This window comes from Bos indicus, chromosome 7 (assembly GCF_029378745.1).
Source record: "Bos indicus isolate NIAB-ARS_2022 breed Sahiwal x Tharparkar chromosome 7, NIAB-ARS_B.indTharparkar_mat_pri_1.0, whole genome shotgun sequence".
In the NCBI taxonomy this organism is placed as follows: Eukaryota; Metazoa; Chordata; class Mammalia; order Artiodactyla; family Bovidae; genus Bos; species Bos indicus.
In genome coordinates, this window is record NC_091766.1 from 33135301 (window position 1) to 33151849 (window position 16549).

At 35.9% G+C, this 16549-nt stretch overlaps 1 protein-coding gene across 7 annotated transcripts in view; it reads right to left on the minus strand.

The window, feature by feature from the left end:
- The window catches only part of PRR16 (proline rich 16), a 290513-nt gene that overhangs the window by 258467 nt on the left and 15497 nt on the right, over positions 1-16549 (minus strand). Inside the window, exon 2 of one of the 7 annotated variants that reach the window (XM_070793274.1) lies at positions 250-332. The exons of 5 other annotated variants lie outside the window; for them this stretch is intronic. The gene's annotated coding sequence lies outside the window, so the exon portion shown is untranslated. Of the gene's footprint in view, positions 1-249; positions 15263-16549 lie in introns of those variants that run through there. One more of the 7 variants, XM_070793273.1, reaches the window with a different exon arrangement.

The window sequence follows — 16549 nt, forward strand, 5'->3', positions numbered from 1 at the left end:
CATACAAGCCATATTTTGCTCAGCAGAATTAACATTCTATAGACACTAATGTTGTGATAGGATGGTTTGAAGATGCAATCTAAATTCCTTATAACTGCTAATGTATGTCTGTACTTCCTCCCTGAGAGATAATATCAAGGGATCTTTTGTTCTAACATAAAAATGTTCAGACTTGAACTGTAATGTGGGGATAATACAGGGAAGCAATTGCACTAACAAGATGGACTTAGAGGAATGAAAATCACCTACCAGAAAATCCACAATAAGGAGAAAAACAGCAACAACTGAAGTTTAAAAGATGTTTAAGGTCAGGCTCTCTTGAACAAGAAATCCTTGAAGAAAGAAATAATACCAACATAAAATGTACAGAAATACCTCCCAACTGAATAAAACTGAAATAATCTGAGAAATATAAATGCCATAAAGGCAATAAATCTGAGATCTTTGCATAAACACACGGCACCCTTTGTTTCCATGGGTAAACTTCCTATATATTACTTCACACTGGTTGTGAAAATACGTGGTATTTACTGTGTAAATTAACATGCACACGGGTGCAGCTTACGTCAAAGACTGGTACAGTATACTATTAACAGTTTTTTGGAGTCAGTGGATAAAATATTCTTAAAAAGAAAAAGATATCAGTAGGTAAGTGTATTCCTGATGTTGTTCACCCCAAGCAATTTCCATAGAAAAGTGCCATGTTCAGCTACATTATAAAAAATTCCTGTCATCCATGCCATCATCTGTATTATATAATCAGCATTATCAATCATATATTACTTTTTCATTGATTTAAAAAAAAAAATTATTTTAGAAAGACACTCCAACTGAAAATGGGATAAGGCATTTAGCATACTCTTCTTACTTAAAAAAAAAAGAAACTAATCTATGAATATTAAGGAACCCCTAGAAGATAATTTAGAACAGTAGATATGCTCCCATATGTATATCTTTGACAGTTAAAGAAAATGCATTAACATTTCTTTATCACAAATTTGCAAAAAGCCTTCAATTTCAAATAAAACAGAATGAACTCTTGGGTTTACTGACTGCCCAAGCATTCTAAACCCCACTTCACATAGAGGCATAGAGAATTGATACATCATTAGGCTGCAAATGGCATCTTAGGTTCATCCATTCATCATTCATTTATAAAAGACCTATTGAGTATCTGGCATATGTCAGACATGATGCTAAAAACTGGACATATAATGATGAATGAAACAGATGTTATCTAACCTTTTAAGTCTCACTGTGAGACTTAAAGAAGAGAGATAGAACTCCAGACAAAGGAAACATGCATGAAGGGTTTGAGCCCCAAGAGTCATAAGTATTTAAGAACTAGAAGGGGTCAGCATGGTGACAGCATAAGAAGCAAAGAAGAGTGAGATCTGAGCAAAGCCTGAAAGGTAGGCAACAAGAGATCACCACTGTGAGAGGTCTGTACTTCATGGGTCATCATGAAATCATTCAAAGGATACAAACAGCATGGCCTGGATCTAAGCCTTAAGTAGACTGTTTAGAGAGTGCTTGTAGAAAATACAACCTCAATATCTTCCTAAGATCTTTTTTCTACTGCCAGAAACCAACCTCCTGCAAGATGAAATTCATACATCCGTCCCATACATCTGGGAAGAATAGTCAAAAGCAAGCATCCTAGGAGAAAAGGATTTTCATATACCAAGTTCTGTCAGAGATTCCCCAGGCTTATGGGAAGTTTTCCACCTCATTCTCATGATGGCAGACCTTTTTTTAGCTAATTGCAGAACCATAGCCAGACAATTTTGATCTTCTATGGATTTGATCCTCTAGAACTTTTATACCCCTGATGCTCACAAAGCTGCAGAGGAATGCAGTTGTGTCAAATCAAAAAGTTAGGGAAATGGATATGGGAGGAAAAGGGATGTGTATCCTGAACACTATTTCTACATGGAGTGGGGGTGAAGGAAACAGGTCGATGGAAGTGGATTCCAGGAATATATTCTGGGTAGTGCTGGAAGCCTGCAGAGCTGATCAGCAGATGCCTGGATCTAGGGCAGTGCTATGAAAAGTAAGTCAAAGTGCTAGCTGCTCAGTTGTGTCTAACTCTTTGTGACTCCATGGACTGAAGCCCACCAGGCTCCTCTGTCCATGGGATTCTCCAGGCAAGAATACTGGAGTGGGCTACCATCCTCTTCTCCAGGGGATCTTCCCAACCCAGGAATCAAACCGGGTCTCCTATATTGCAGGCAGATTCTTTACTGTCTACGCCACCAGGGAAGCCCAAACCACAATAATAAAGCGTCACCAAATATCTGCAATGATAAAAACTAATTTAATTGTGGGGCGCAAAGCTTCACAGATACTTCTTTCACCAAAGCTTTTAAAAACATCAGTTGTTCATTTCCTTGGAGGGCCTCCAGAAGGAATGAGTTTCCTTACTTTTCTAAAATAATCCAAAATGATGGGATGACACAACCTAGAGCAGTTTCCTTGGTTTCTGTCTATGTCTGCTGACACTGAACTGTCAAAAAGAATGCTATTTCTCCTCTGTTGCCTAGTTAATGGCAACCCAGTCTAGTATTCTTGCCTGGAGAATTCCATGAACAGAGGAGCCTGGCAGGCTGTCCATGGGGTCGCAAAGAGTCGGACATGACTGAAGCTACTGAGCACGTACACCTAGCTAATGTTTCAAAGGAATCTAAGTGTTTTCTACAGGATGAGAGGAAAATCTGAAAAAAATCAAATTGCCTCTTAAACACCAAAACTACCCTAATAAATACACCAAGTGAGTGGGAAGTTGCTCAAAGTCTGAGTTCTCTAAATATTGAATTAACCTGACATAGGCAGAGATGGTAGGAGAGGGGATATAATAAGAAATCCCACCAAGAACTGAGAAATAAGAGAGATAAGGTTTCCCTCTGAAAATTAAATTATAAAATAATCGTATAATAGGTGAAAGAGAAACAAGCTGACTCATTTTGAAGAGTCACAAATGGCTCCCTGATAGGGAAACCTGATTATAATGAAACTAAAGCCAAAAATAATGCATCAGTCAAAGGGAAATCAGCAATGAGATTTGAGAAAAATCTAGAAGACAAACATTCTTAGAGTTCTGGTGCAAGGAAGAGAATGATTTTGCCCAAGGATGAGTTCTCTCTGGTTCCATGGACAAATAAATCTTACTTGCATGAATTAAGTTACCTTACATTGGTGCCATTCAACCTAAATTGATTTTGTGCAACCAGTAAAGGTTTTTAAAATAGATTCTGGTCTGTCAACTAGATTGCCTTTGAGGAGAAATCAGCCAAAAAATAATGGTCCCTTTAGTAGTGTTATTTTCATTACACATTAATATGCCAGCATTCTGCTTGTTTCCATTAATTTCTGGGAGCTTGCATGCTGGATGCTGAGAGACAGACTCACATCCAGAATGCCAATAAATCAGGTTTCTGAGACTGTAAAGCTGAAAACCAGACCATATCATGTAATATCATCTTGCAAACATGATATTAAAGTTTCCAAACAAGTAGGGAAATCACAACCGATACATCGGCAGATGAGATAATTAAAGGCACACGGCTTCTATGTGGCACAACCAGAACTGGAATCTGGCTCTGATTCCTTGTCCACCTTGTATCAGAAATGTATGTAACACACGAATTATCTATTGACTCTCTGTCTAAATTCCAGAGTGTGGGATAAGTAAGAATTCCCTAGGCATTCCAATTCAACACTGCTAAGCTGAATTCATAATTAAGTGATTTTTCAAACTCCCCCTCACCATCACCCAGTGCATCCTATCTCCTTCTTCACTGGCCATGTATGAGGCTGTCTCTGAAAGTTTAAAAAAACAGTAGCATCATACCATGTCTAACACCCAATATGTGGGAACAGATGGCATTTCATAGGACATGATCCTTTTCTATAAATGACAGAAAGTGAAAAGTAAACCCTCAAAGATAGCAGGCTCTTCTGCACAACGATAACACGCCAGAGAGTAATTTTTCATCTTAGCAATTTCAACTTAGGAGCCCGTTTCAACTGTCAAGACTTATCCATTTCTCATGTTTCCCTTATGAACTGTATTCTCACATACATTAACAAGCTCCCACGGAACGTCCTGAATGTTACTATTTAGTATTTAAGTAGCTTTCTGAGAACACAAAGTGTCCTGCCAATCATGGGTACTTTGCTACTAATACCATCTCTTTGGAGGCAGGCAGAAATTATTCTCACTTTAACAGCTGAGAAACTAAGTTGGAGTAAGTTAATAACAAAACTGTTCAATTAATAAGCCCAGGTAGAATCAAAATGTATTTACCCAGTTTGGGCGATTCTCTTGTGAGACTCTTTTAACCCTTCATGGACTAGCTCTTTTTGAAATTTTCTTTTGGGCTAATAGAAACCTCACTGATAAACTAGCTCAAATATATACATGGAGAAGGCAGTTTAAGGAACAGAAAACCAGGAGCCTTGTCATGTCAGAAACTCAGCAGGTCAAGCTGGAAAAAAAAAAAACCCTGATGAAAGGACCTGAAGTCCTGATAAGCTGTTAATAGATTAACTATTACTCAGTGACAGTACAAAATTCCAATTTAGGAGGTTATTCACTATTACTGAACATTTCTGATTGAATAGATAAATAAAAACTGAACTGTCTTGATATTCACCTGACTAGTTCATATTAATTTCTTCCTAAGTGAAAGTGAAAGTCGCTTAGTTATGTCCGACTCTTTGTGACCCCATAGACTCGTCCATGGAATTCTCCAGGCCAGAATACTGGAGTGGGTAGCCTTTCCCTTCTCCAGGGGATTTTCCCAACCCAGGGATCAAACCCAGGTCTCCTGCATTGCAGGCGGATTCTTTACCAGCTGACCCACAAGGGAAGCCCAATTTCTTCCTGCTCTAACTCAAATACTATAAAGTAAAATCCTGATGCTTTTAACACTGAGGGGCTGCCCTGGCGGCTCAGAAGGTGAAGAATCTGCCTACAATGTGGGAGACCCTGGGTCAATCCCTGGGTCAGGAAGATCCCCTGGAGATGAAAATGGTAACTTCCTCCAGTATTCTTGCCTGGAGAATTCCATGGACAAGAGGAGTCTGGTGGGCTACACTCCATGGGGTTGCAAAGTATTGAACATGATTGAGCCACTAACACTTTCATTTTCTTTAACACTGAAAGAAAACATAAACTCAATGGCCTCCAGTAGCATAAAATTGATGAAGCTTTAATTTTAAAATTTAAAATCCTCTACTCCCAGTAACATCCAGATGCTAGTACATTTAACTCCAAAGAATGACAGAAGAAACTGCATAGATAAAGAAATCCTCAGTGGGGAAGCCCTTCTAAGCTACTGTTTCCTGCATCTCCCACAGAGAATAAAATGCCTCAGCCACCTAGCATATTCTCCAGCATGTGACTGCATCTAATTGAAAAAGTTCAGTAGCCCAAGTGACTTGCCATCAATCTTCTGGTGGTCTCAGCCAGGCCTTCTGCTCTCACAGGATCCTAGAGCATATGGTTGTAAATAGTCCTACAGATGTATACAGAGAACTCAAAAGAAGCCCAGGGGGTAATCTGGCCTACAGATGTATGATTATACCAGTGGGCCTGTGTTACTCATGAACCATGCAGTTAAAGTATTTACAAAATGAATACAAGAAACACAAAGCACACATGAATGTAAAAGATAAGGATTTATTGCACTACTGAATTTTGCCCACCAATTAGAAATTTGTTATCTAGATTCATGGGTATACGATATAAGACGAAAGTGAAAGTCGCTCAGTCATGTCCGAGTCTTTGCGATCCCATGGACTATACAGTTCATGGAATTCTCCAGGCCAGAATACTGGAGTGGGTAGCCTTTCCCTTCTCCAGGGGATCTTCCTAACCCAGGTCTCCCTCACTGAAGGCAGATTCTTTACCAGATGAGCCACAATGGAATCCCATGATATAAGATAAGGGTTATGAAATCTAAATCAACAACAGCCTATTTTAGAGTGAGAGCTAGTTTCACCAGTATATATGTTCAATTTTACAAGTTTTATTTGACTAAGAAAAACAAATGATCACCATCCGATTTCATACAACAGAAGTTACCAGTTATACCAGGGGAAAGAAGCACATAATAATGAATATTTAAATTCAGGTGATATTAAGTGTAGTAAGTCTCATGACATTTTAGTTTAACTAATCCACGGGCAGCATTTATACATTTAACATATTCACTGTTCAATACAGCAAACCACAAGCATAAAATAGCTTTCTCCCCAAACAAATGTCTTACTTAAAACCCACGATGATGATCCCTGCATATGGGGAAAACCTTCAAAACATAAAAGTAAAGTGTTTGCAGAGAGATATTATTCACATAAGGCACTGTTAAGTAAAGACAGATTTTATAAGCATATTCCTTATATACTGGGAAAGCCTGAGCCTCTAAATACAAGAATTTAATGATATAAAGAGGGATAATACCATCGTTTTAAAGCCTTTCCTTTCTACTGTAATTTCTAAAGCAGTTGAAACAGCCTGGATTACCATCTATCCAAAGGAAGCTGATTTTATCATATTGCAGCAGACTGCTACTGAAGGGGGCAAATTGTCATTAGTCTCCGCATTTGCTCCTTTATGTTGCTATAACAATTGAAAACTGCATTCAACTGCACATTAAAAAAAAAAAAAAACACCTGCTTTCAGCACGTAGGGGTTTACATAATAGAAAGTCCAATTTTTAAGTGGTCCAGGATGATGCAACAACTATAAGAAGTCTTGAATGAATACTCCAGACACCATCCATCTTAGTGTCTGGCATGCATCCTCATGGTCTCAAAAGGACAACTTTTTCTTTGGGCATTACATCTCTATTCCAGGCAACAGGAAGGGGAGAGAAGGAAGGAAAGGGAGAAAAGGAATATACAGCATCTTCCCTCTTTTAAAAGTGTCCCCAAAATGTTACCAACGACTTATATTTTGAAATGACTGAACTGAGTATGTCACTTTTTAGTAAGAGAAGCAGAAAATTGTAGTTATTTACAATGGGCACATTAAATCCAATGTGTCTCAAATCAAAAGTAAGATTCTGACATGAAGGGAGAAAGAGGCACAGGCAGTGGGTAGGCAACAAGCAGTAGCTTGCTGTTACAAATATACTGCTTTGTTGTCCAGGTATTTCAGTGTATAATCCAACAGAATATAGTTCTGAAAGTCTCAGAATAGGAGATTCAGTTTATGCTGATTCTTTTTATCAGGCAGTGATTGCTGCCCCAAAGACACCCAAGCTCAAACTGCCATATTTAACACACGAGAATGACTTTGAAACACTAATAGTCAACGCACATGCTTTTTCCTTTCTCCAACCCTCATCTTGCCAGTTTGAAAGAAAGGTCATGAAAGAACTGGACTTATTCTCATACCCTATATTTGTAGAACATCAGACCATATCTCTTAACGAAATTTTTAAACGCTTTTTTGGAAATAGCTAATCCAAATATAGTCTAATATGTTTAAATTTTGGTTTGCAGGAATTTCTTCCAAAATACTATTACTTTTGTTCTTCCCTTCTAAGATAGGATAAAGATGGAAAGAGTTAAACATAAAGCCTAAAAACTAATTATTGTCAAAATTCCAAGTTAAAACAAGGACACACAGGCAGTAACTAGAAGGTAATTCATATGAAAATAGCCCACAGTTTCTGGATAGTATGCATGTCTATCTGTTTCTTCATTTGTTTTTAAAGTATCATTGCTGAAAAATCAGTATTTTTTTTTTTCCCTTTGGCTGCCTGAGGTCCTGGTTGCATCATGCAGGCTCTTTCCTTGTGGACTCTCCAGCTGGGTGCACAGGCTTAGTGGCTCCGTGTCATGTGGGATCTTAGTTTCCTGACCAAGGATCAAACCCACATCCCCTGCATTCCAAGGTGGATTCTTAACCACTGAACCACCAGAGAAGTCCCAGACATCAGTATTTTTCAGTTCTCATGAACTGTATCACATGATATGAGTTTACAAGTAAATGTGACAAAACAAGATACATTTTGTGCCCAAGAAGGTGAAAATACATATGCATATTATAGAAATACATATACATATTTCAGAAGAAGAGTAGTAAGTTTTCAAAGTAGGTATTATGAATCAGTTTCAAGCAGATAGAGCAAATAATTCATGAATAAGTTTTACGTTATACAGTTTTTGAGATTACTCATAGAGAAAAGACTACAAATGGTTTCAACCTGTTTAAAATTTTACTCTGTAGTGATCTGTTATCAAAGAAAAATGGAAAATTCCCTGCCACTTTTTCCATTAAAATAAATGCCAAACGTATAACTGCCAAACATTTGTAACCTTTGTCCTCCAGTGATGGATAGCTTGATAATTCTTATGATGAACAGTCTTAAACCAAATTTTGAGGGGCAGGTTTTAGAATTCCAGCTTTAGCTACTCAAGCACTCTCCATCTGGTAAGTGAGGTGCAAAGGAGTCCATTTGGGAAATTCATTTATGATTGAATACTTGCCCAAGCAGGAAGCAAAAACCACATTCAAACATGTTTAAAGTAACCCACTTCCTGTTAAAATTTCTTACCCAAGACTTGGATTGTTTTTATTGCATTTGTTCAGGAACACTTTAATAATCAAATAGATTAGAAATTGTTTCTTTATTAAGCACTCCATCAGTGTTTCTTTAGACATAAGAGTTTCCAATTCAAATACTTCTGATGAGCCTCATTAAACGTATATTATCCTGAAACTCATTTCTAGGAGTCAGAAAAGTGTTTGGAAGGGGAGAAGAAAGAGAAGAGGAGAAGAGAAGGCAGAGAGGATTAATCAGGTGGAATTCTTTTTAACATTATTCTTGAAACCACTCCAACACAGCTTGCTTCTCCAGATTACATTCCAAATGTTTAGAAAAAAATAATACTAAATTGAGAGAATTCCTAAAAACCCAGAGAGGTGCTACAATAATAGATGCCAACATCAGGCACAAGTGTTCCTGCCTTCTAAAATCAACCACTTCCTTCTGTACTCATGAGTCAGCGGGATCAGATCCTTGAGAATTCAGAGTGTTTCCTTGCCTACAGATCTATAACTGTGGGCCCTGTAAGATTTAATGTGACAGTGCAGGTAATCCTAGAGTATGTCAGTCTCTGACACTCACATTTAATAAGCCTAAGAAGCAGTAAGAAAAGGCCAGAGGTGCTGTCATCCACCTTGAGAGTCTAGGCTTTGGGGGACTGCATGGCTGTGCAGCAAGAAACTGGTTGCTGCATTTTTCTCAATTCCTGCCGGAGCTCCTCTTTAATGACCACATCATCATCTTCCTCCAGAGATCCTGCCCTTCTTGGACCAAATGTTCACTGCCACATCAACCCTCTGAAGGGTGACTCACTGTTCTCCTTGTTCACTGGAAGCACTTCTCAAAAAACGAGTAAGAGAGTTTCTTTTCATCATGTGAACACAGTAGTTCATGGCAGGCAGTCACCAGGTAGTAGGAGAAAAAGATTTTAGGAATATCTCCACAGTGTCTTAAGGAACTTAGCTTCATGGATAAAAAACACCTGGTAAAAAAAAAATTAAAGAAATCCATCTCTCTTGATTTGTCTCCACTAGGATATGGTATGCCATGAGACCCCAAATTCCTGCTGCTTCGATGTGTCGCCAATGACTTTTCCAACTTGAGATGATGGAACGTGGCTGGTTGTTAACATCCAGCGGAATCAGCACCAAGGCCAGGGCAGACAGAAGAAGGGTGTGGGCAAGGGGCCTCAGCCTCCTCTAAAAACCATTGTGTGGCCAACGGCTGGACTACAGTTATTAACTGTATTAACTCTATTAGAGCACTCACACTATCAATAAACACATTTTTCCTACACCTAAAATGAGATCACGTAAAATTATGCCACTTGGTAGAAATCATAAATGAATGAAATTATGTATTTTTTTAAGAAACACTTTAAATTCTTATAATGTGCATCATTTTAAGTAAATGTTTTTCTAAATTTGCATTTTCTCTCCTTTTCCCTCCTTTCATTAAACATGAAATACTTTAGTCTCTAGAGTCTGAAATGTTATCTCAGATTTTTTATGACATTTACAAAAATTTTCAAAATTTAATTTTCTAATTTATTCTTAAATTTTCTTAGAATTGCTGGTGGAATTTGATATTTTTAAGATTAACTGAATGGGCAACGATTAACTTTTTTAACCTAGTGGCCCCCTAGTATTTATGTGCTTCAACATAACATGGAAATGTGAACCAGCAAAATATTTTTCACATAAAAAGATAAGTTGCAGGTTACTTGAGCTAAACATTTCACTAGTTAATATGAGAAGGCTTTTAAATGGACAGAAAGGTTCCTCTGCCTCCTAAAAGGAGACTTTTTGCCTAAGAAGAAATCACTTTTTTTAGACAAAACTTCATTAGCTCTATAATAAACTCATAGATCATTGGTGTTAGGAAAAAATCGATTACTCATTTTATTAGGGTGAACCAAACTGCCAGTATGGAAGTGTTTGACCAAAAAAAAAATGGCAATATCATATGCTTCAACTAATAAAAAGAAAATTGCCTCCCAGAGGGGTTAATGGACTTGTCCAAGGTTAGTAACAAAGCTGGAGAAGGCAATGGCACCCCACTCCAGTCCTCTCGCCTGGAAAATCCCACGGATGGAGGAGCCTGGTGGGCTGCCGTCCGTGGGATCGCTAAGAGTCAGACACGACTGAGCGACTTCACTTTCATTTTTCACTTTCACCCATTGGAGAAGGAAATGGCAACCCACTCCAGTGTCCTTGCCTGGAGAATCCCAGGGACGGGGAGCCTGGTGGGCTGCCATCTATGGGGTCGCACAGAGTCGGACACGACTGAAGTGACTTAGCAGCAGTAACAAAGCTGGAATCCAAAGCAAAACCTCTGGTTTCCCACATCAGGTGGCCTTGAATTTTAAGCACACAGAGCTGCTTAACATACCAGTTGTCTTTTTATTACAGTTTTTGTTTTCTACCATTTAAAACACTCCTGTCACACATACAAGGCAGAATTAAAAAGATTTTCTGCCTGAGGAGTAACAAAGACAATACAAAGAATTTAAGACTTGACTAGATACTGTATGGGGTTTAAAATGGGTTAACTGTTACAATTTTAGTATCTGCTTTTGAAAACAGTATTTTTTGGATTTCTTTAAGAATTAGGAAAATGACACTTTCAGTTGTACAATGTAAAAATAAATAAGAGCAGAAATATGAAGAAAAATAAGAATAAAGAGAACACATAAAAGAAAATTGATATAGATATTTTGATGCATACTCTGTTATTTAAATTTTTCTCTGCTTCTCTAATTATTTCCTCTTAAATGGAGTCTATTGTTTGCTGGGAAAAAAGAGTTTGCATGACTTCTGATGAATATTGACAAAAATGTCCTTCGGAAATATTGTTCCAATTTACACTCTCATTAGCTTTATTTTGAAAATGCTTGATTCTCTCCTCCCTTGCACAGTGACTTTTTAAATGCACACCAGTCTTTCATTTCTTTTTTCTTCTTTTGTGAACCACTAGATCACATTCTCTGATATTTTGTATTTATAGAAATAAATGCAACATATAGAAATGTCTAACCAACATATGTGTTCTATATGTTCTAACCAACATATAGAAATGTCAGCTTAATGTAAATGTCCTTTAAACTATAGAGAAGAATAGTTTATTAAATATATCCCCTTAAAATAGGGTTTAAAAATGTGGCAAATAACTTGTTTTGCATCATACCATCATAAATTAGACATTTTTAGAAGTTAATCTTTACTTATCAAGATTCCACATTATATATGTATGTTTATATGTGTGTATTTTAGTATCTCCAAGCCCTCCTTTTTTCTAGACAAAAAAAACATCTGGCACATAGTTAAACTTTTGATGGACATACTATCCTCTTTTCAGTTTCATCAGAGTAAATGTTTAAATCTATTTTCACTTAAAAGTTACTGATGATAGGATTCAGATGTAAGGTTCAATTAATTTACTTTATGTGATTAAGTTAAGTATGTCATTCACAAAGGCTAAACCCAATTCTGAATATTCACTTAATTTATGTTAATTAATTAATTTATTCTAATTAAGTTAATTAGAATTAATTTATTCTACACATTTCTACCTTCCTCAGTCCTTTCACATTTACTATATATATTCAGGAAAAATATTCTGTATTATTTCAAGATAACAACTTTAATGCTTCTATGAATAAATTTAAAAGCCTCTCTGCTGAATTCTCTGGGGGCAACTGCTCAATCTTCTCATCTTTCATTTCTAATGTAGTTCATACCATAGTTACTCACTTTGTTTTTTAAGCTTTCTTAGTTGTTATGTAAGAAAATATCATAAAATGAAAGCAAGAAATTCTCATCCTAGCACTGAATTCTATTCAACCTACAAGACAAAGAAAAGAGTATAAAATGTATGCAGTTTAGCATGAACTCAAATAATTATGATTCTCTTCTCATGGGCTGACTTTAATCAGCATGCTACAAGATCCATTCTTTTAAATAACAAAACATAACATTAAGGTATGTCCGTCAGTGAAATTCTCTATTTGAATTTAATGAGATTGACAGAAAGTTTACATTTTTTGAGAGGGAATCTGCTTTTCACGTGGTGCATGCTTAGTCCTGTCCGACTCTTTGCAACCCCATGGACCATAGCCCACCCAGGCTCCTCTGGTCCATGGAATTTTCTAGGCAAGAATATTGGAGTGGGTGCCATTTCCCTCCATGGGATCTTCCCAACCCAGGGATTGAACCCAAGTCCTGTTTGGCAGGCAGATTCTTTACCACTGTGCCACCTGAGAAGCCCCAATGCATGATAGGCACTGCTCTAAACTAAGAGAACACAGCAATATAAGACATATGAGGTGTTTACTCTCATGGAACATGTATTCTGACTATAAGGAAGAAGATGCCCAGTGGGTAATATGCTCATTAAAGAAAAAAAAGATGGCACTTTTCTTATTAGATAATTATATTTGTAATTCTGTTTCCCTGCTAAATGTCATTTAAAAACACAGAAATTATGGTGATTAAAGAAACAAAAAATGAGCCATTAATCTTTATTTTCTGTTATAATAACAGATCAGATACTAAATCAAATTTTGGTATTTCTTGGTTCTCTTTAGTAATGGAATCCTATTTGAATATAATCAGCAAACGATTTCAAAATTTATTTTGGAAAAGAAATATTCTAGGCAAATTGCAACATATTTTACCTAATTCTATAAAAATACTACAATCTAAAATTTTCTTTATCACTTACCAAATTCTGTGTATTAATGGAACTTGTATTAAGAAGATTTTCTTAAATGCACAAAAGGATTTTTTAAAGTTATACTCCTAGCCATGTATTGGTTTTCACCTGCACTGAGAAAAGTAATATGCTTTCAATAATTTATAGGAAATATATTAATATAATGTAGTATTATTTAGATCTCTATTTTCAAAAAACACAAGATCTCCCACAGACTTTCAGAATTCTATAATACACACATGTACTTCTATACTAAAAATGGAACCAATATCTGTAATGATATCTTTTAAAATGCTGGTTAAGTGTCTGTGTTATTTTTGAAAATTATCAAATATTCAAAGGAAATAAGTTAGCCAAAGTGCTGTCTGCTAGGTACTTCTTTGTCAAAAAGTACTTCAGGTCATTGCCAAGTTCAGGAGTACTATACAGGGTGACTTTGAAGAGGATGTATGAAAACATTAATTCAATCAGTTCTCATACATTTTCTGTTGTTTTAAAAATCTGCCTGCAATGCAGAAAACCTGGGTTCAATCCCTGGGTCAGAAAGATCCCCTGGAGAAGGGAATGGCAACCCACTCCAGTATCCTTGCCTGGAGAACTCCAAAGACAAAGAAGCCTGTCAGTCTATAGTCCATGGGGTCTCAGAGAGTTGGACACGACTTAGCAACTAACACTTCCACCTACAGTAAAACAAGACAATTTTATATAACTGTGCAGGAGATCAAAGTTTCTTACTAAAGTTCTTAATTGGTTTAGATTTCCTCACAATTTAAAGCTATCATCCTCTTGTGTAAACTCAGACATGAACGTGAAAGTCGCTCGGTCATGTCCAACTCTTTGCAAACCCATGGACTATACAGTTCATGGAATTCTCCAGGCCAGAATAGTGGAGTGGGTGGCCTTTTCCTTCTCCAGTGGATCTTCCCAACCCAGGGATCGAACCCAGGTCTCTGACATTGCAGGCAGATTCTTTACCAACTGAGTCATCAGGGAAGCCAAACTTAGTAAATCATCTCCCATCTTCAGTAAATGTTATAATGGTATTCTAACTCTATACAAAGCAAGCTTATTACTATATTTTTAAATTAAATGATAGCCCCTGCTCTTTTATTTTTCTCTGCAACTCTGTTCAAGTATCAGTGCTTTTTAAAAATTGCATCCCTTTTTCCATCAATTTTCTGAAGAAAGAAGTCACATGATCAGGAGCCAATAAAATTTTAATATGGTTAGAAATATTTCAAATCTAAGAGCTAAGTGTAGCAATATAAGCGTTATCTCCAATAAATACTACTAAATCAGTAGAGTGACCAAAAAAAGCATTATGAACAGGAATTCAGATAGTGGTTCAGTAACTATCCCCATTTAGCCACAAAAAAAAAAAAAAAAAAATTCAAGAAGTGTTACTGGCCAACCTAGTATTAAATACAGAGTATATCAGGACCTAGGGTTGTCAGTGAGTAATGGACTTCATTAGACATTATATTTATTAGTAATAACAACTTCAGAAAGCAGATGTTAAGTTCTCAAGCATTTTGGTACATACTGTCTATAATGAAACAACCCCAAATAGGCATCGGTGCCATATTATTATTCTGCATATTTTAAAAATATGTTTCCCCAAGGGCATACAATGCAGTCTGTTATGAATAAGGTTAAAGTATTGAATAATTCTCCCCTTAAAATATATAGTATGAATGTTGAGTATTAGATTCATTTAAAATGCACTAATCATTATAATATCGAAGGATTTCCAGGGAGCAGATAGAGCTTAGAAAAGAATGTCTCTGAAAGTCACTTAAATTAATTTATTATTTCTATTCTTTTTTATCCATGCTTTGTCTGACTATGAGCAATAGTAGGCATCAAAGTAGTTCAAAAGAGTAGGCATCAAAGTAGTTTTAAAACTATAGGGCATTAATCAAACATAAGTAACAATCTTATATATCAGTTTAGAAAAATTCACTTCAAACAGTAGCCTCGAATTTTTTAAAATTTCTGAATAGTAATAATTAATTTAGTTAACTTTACAATTTAAAATTATTTTCTCTTCTATATATGCTAGAAGTTTTAATATTCTATATTAAATGAGAATAATATAATATATATATATATAATATATAAAGTAATATATACATTATTTAAGGGCTTCCCTGGTGGCTCAGATGGTAAAGAAGCTGCCTGCAATGCATGAGACTTGGGTTCAATCCCTGGGTTAGGAAGATTTCTAAATTTTCATATTTGTTATTCCTAGAGATACCTTCATTATTTCTTAAGGTATCTTTAAGCTAATATATTTAGATAATGTTTCAGTATATTAAAATAAAATTATGTCAATTATTTAAATACTTTAAATTCTGTGTTCAAAGACACAGCTCTAGTTAATACAGCTTTTGTTTTTTTTTAAATTTTAGCATGTGGGAGGATTCCTGTTCATATCCAAATTGCCCAACTAATATCTAGAATTTAGTTTTTAAAACTGAGGAAAATTCTGATCTTTAAAGACAGATGTTCAAGACACCCACAATTTCCCCTGACTAAAGTGCACAGGTTAAAATTACACATATGAAAAGACAGACACAATCAAATCCCTACAGGAAAGGGGAGAAAGAATGCTGTTCATACAAACATTGGAAATTCACTAACTGGATAATATAATCTCCAGAGTGAAAAAAAAAAAAAAAAATATATATATATATATGTATATACACACACACATGTATCAGGTAAAGAAGGCCTTATTTCTACATTAATGTGTGTTCTTTAGTATCTGAATAAGCTAATTATAAGTACTCATATTTTTGAACACTAGAGGGAGTACACAAAAGAAAAAAAAAGAAAAAGAGGCCAAATACAAATATTATCTAGCTTCTGAATATTTTGCATAAAATCAGGTCTTCTCAACAAACTGCTTTCTTATTTCTTATGGACATAGTGGAATGATTAAAACATATTTAAACAATATCTAAAACCTCTTTTGCATGTCATTTTCTAGTTAATTTAAAATTTATAATGACTAATGGTAAGACAGGTACACAATGTTCAAAAAGCGGAAAAACATAGTAAATGCTGTAAAAAACAAATATATATATATACTTTCTCCACATTTTAGTTTACACACAATTAGAAGAAAGTAGAATTGCATCTAATGTGCTTCAAAGAGCTTAAAATGACAACTCTGATCTTTAGGGAATAATGAGCTCTGAAATCAAAGCCGGACTTGTCTGAAGGTGAGGGCCTAAAGTTACACCACATTCAGGGTTGAAATAGACAGGATG